This window comes from Dreissena polymorpha, chromosome 16 (genome assembly GCF_020536995.1).
Source record: "Dreissena polymorpha isolate Duluth1 chromosome 16, UMN_Dpol_1.0, whole genome shotgun sequence".
Taxonomy (NCBI): Eukaryota; Metazoa; Mollusca; class Bivalvia; order Myida; family Dreissenidae; genus Dreissena; species Dreissena polymorpha.
The window spans coordinates 20,558,789-20,561,602 of NC_068370.1; the positions used below are offsets into that span (position 1 = coordinate 20,558,789).

General features: G+C 33.2%; 1 long non-coding RNA gene across 1 annotated transcript; it reads left to right on the plus strand.

The window, feature by feature from the left end:
• The first annotated feature begins 414 nt into the window (after window positions 1–414).
• On the plus strand, window positions 415–2,294 carry LOC127862960 (uncharacterized). Its single transcript, XR_008040878.1, has 3 exons — window positions 415–817; window positions 1,185–1,304; window positions 2,103–2,294. It is a non-coding gene; the product is annotated as an uncharacterized LOC127862960 (long non-coding RNA).
• Window positions 2,295–2,814: the final 520 nt, after the last annotated feature.

Here is a 2,814-nt window from a genome sequence, read left to right on the forward strand (position 1 = left end):
ACATTGATTGTTTGTTAGTTTTAAATTAAGTTCGCAAAATGGGAGAGATAAAAATTAACATTGGTTTTCAATAATAGCATTTGTGCTTAAACAATAATTTAGTAATAATAATAGTAATTAAATAATAATAATAATAATAATAATAATAATAGTAATAATAATAGTAATAATAATAATAATAATAGTAATGATAATAATAATAGTAGTAGTAATAATAATAATAATAATAATAAATATTATTATGATAAAAAAAATAATAATAATGATATTGATAATAATACGCATAAGAATCATGCATGCACAGAATAACCCTATACATTATCATCATTTACATGAAACGATTTCATAATCAAGATATTCACATTCACAATCTCGTGTATTTTAAGCAGTGTCATAGTCATTGGTAATATACATCAACATAATGTTAGGAATAATTTAACAATAGATAATGTAAGTATACATACATAAATGCTATTCATTGTTCATCAGAGAAGAAACATCACACAATTATTAACGTGATAAATAACAGTGTTTTATTTACTGGTGTATGGTACGTCTACATAGATTATAATTGTAAGTGTTTATAGAGTCGATGCGGATCATTTCGTGGAATAGCCTCATTTGCGGACTATAGTAAATCACAGGTGACGTCACTGCACTACTGCAGTATTTAACATACGGGTCTTTGCGACCTAGTTTGAGACCGTGTACAGTTAAAAGTTATGGATCACCTCGTGTGATTTTTATCGGTTTAGACAGACGCGTGTTTTTAACAGATGTCGGTGCAAAATTAATTGGATATCACCCGCGAATTGAGGTAAGCCATTTAATAGTTGGAGAGTAAGTAATATATCATGCTTTAAAGTTATACAGTAGGCGTTCGATAAACTTGCATCGTGAATAATTAAAGCAAGTGAGTTCGGAGGCATTGGCGTTTTGTGGTTGTTGTTTTTCGAAGATATAAAACTCAATGCAATAGTCTAATGCCTGATAAATTTCTTCATTATAATTCTGCTAAATTTCGAAAGCTCTTTCATTTCTAATATTGATGACGGCGTCATGATTTCGTTAAATGTTGCATGCCTTTCTATTTGGTTTCCTAAATATCGATGCCGTTCGTTATCAAAATAAGGGCATGTCATTAAATAGTGTTTTTCAGTAGCTATTTCGTGTGTGTTACATAGGTTGCAAAGACGATCATGGAATGGAATGCCTTCATAGCGGCCAGTTTCTACAGGGAGGAGGTGGTTGGCAGTGCGGAATCTAAAGATACTTTGGGACTCATCGGGATGAATTTTAATCAGGTAAGGCTCAAACTCATGGTTACTTTTATAACTGCTGTAGATGCGCCCTTTGTTGCTTATTTGTAGTTCAGCGTTCCATGATTGCTTAAATTGATCAATTAGTGTTTGTTTTATTTGTATGTGGATGTTGTTTTGTGTAATTTGTGTTTGGTTTTGCCAGATGTCTGGTCTTCCAACAGATGTAAGGATTTCTTTAATTTTATTTAACCATTTGAAATTTAAATTTGGTTGTGACAACATATGTTGGTAAGTTAGTAAAGATATTTTGCTTTCTTTGCCTGTTATAAGTCTATTCCAAAAGGAGATCATTTTTGTTTTAATATTAATGCTTAAAGGGTAGCGTCCTAGTTCACCATATAGAAAGTTGATTGGTGTTGACCGCCGGGCTTTTGTGATTTTTCTCATGAAATCTTTGTGAACCTGTTCTAATATTTCTAAATTTTCATATCCAAATATTTCTGAGCCATAGGTAAGAATGGGTAGAACAGTATGATCAAAGAGTTTAAAAGCTAAGTCGATAGGTAAATTTGCATTGTTAACACGAGTCCAAAGAAGGTGCATGGCTTTTGAGGCTTGTTCTTTTACATGTTTGCGGGCGTTTAAGAAGGATCCATTACTAGAGAATGTGACGCCAAGATAGTGATAAGTTTTTGTTATTTCAATTGTGTTATTTCCACATTTAAAATTAAAGTTCCTTGTTTGTCTAGCGCCAAAGATAATAACTTTTGTTTTTGTAATATTAATATTTAGGTACCAGTTTTTGCAATAATTATGAAACGTGTTAAGGCTGTTTTGCAGGTCAGAGGCACTACTTGAGACAATGACGGTGTCATCTGCATACAATAGGACCAGAAGCTTAAGCCACAATATTGCAGTATCTGGGTTGATAAGTTCAACCCCAACAGATCCATTTATATGCAGGTATGAATGAAGGTCATTTAAGAAAAGCGAGAAAAGTACTGGTGATAAATTTTCTCCTTGCCTTACTCCTATTTCTGACAAAAAGTACTGGGAGCATTCTCCATTTAGGGAAACGCATGATTTTATGTTACTGTACATATTTAAAAGGACTCTGAAAAAGTTGCCATTAATTTGCGTGCCTAGTACTTTATGCCAGATGCCAGCTCTCCACACTTTATCGAACGCCTGCGAAAAATCAATGAAGGCGCAGAAAAGTTTTTGTTTGCGTTTTTTAATTATCTCTATTAATGCATGAAGGGTGAAAATATGGTCTGCGCAAGAGTAACCCTTACGGAAGCCAGCTTGATTTTCCTCTAAAATGTTATTTAATTCAAGAAAAGTGTTTAGTCTTTGGTTCAAAATTGAGGTAAACAATTTGCCCATACAGCTGAGCAGTGTTATGGGCCTATAATTGCTCGGTTCAGTTGGGCTCCCTTTGTTTTTAAAAATTGGGATTATAGTGCCTTCAAGCCAGGATAGTGGGATGATACCTGTTTGTAGGACACAGTTGAACAATTTAGTGTAGAAAGGGAGCAAGATATCTTTTGTT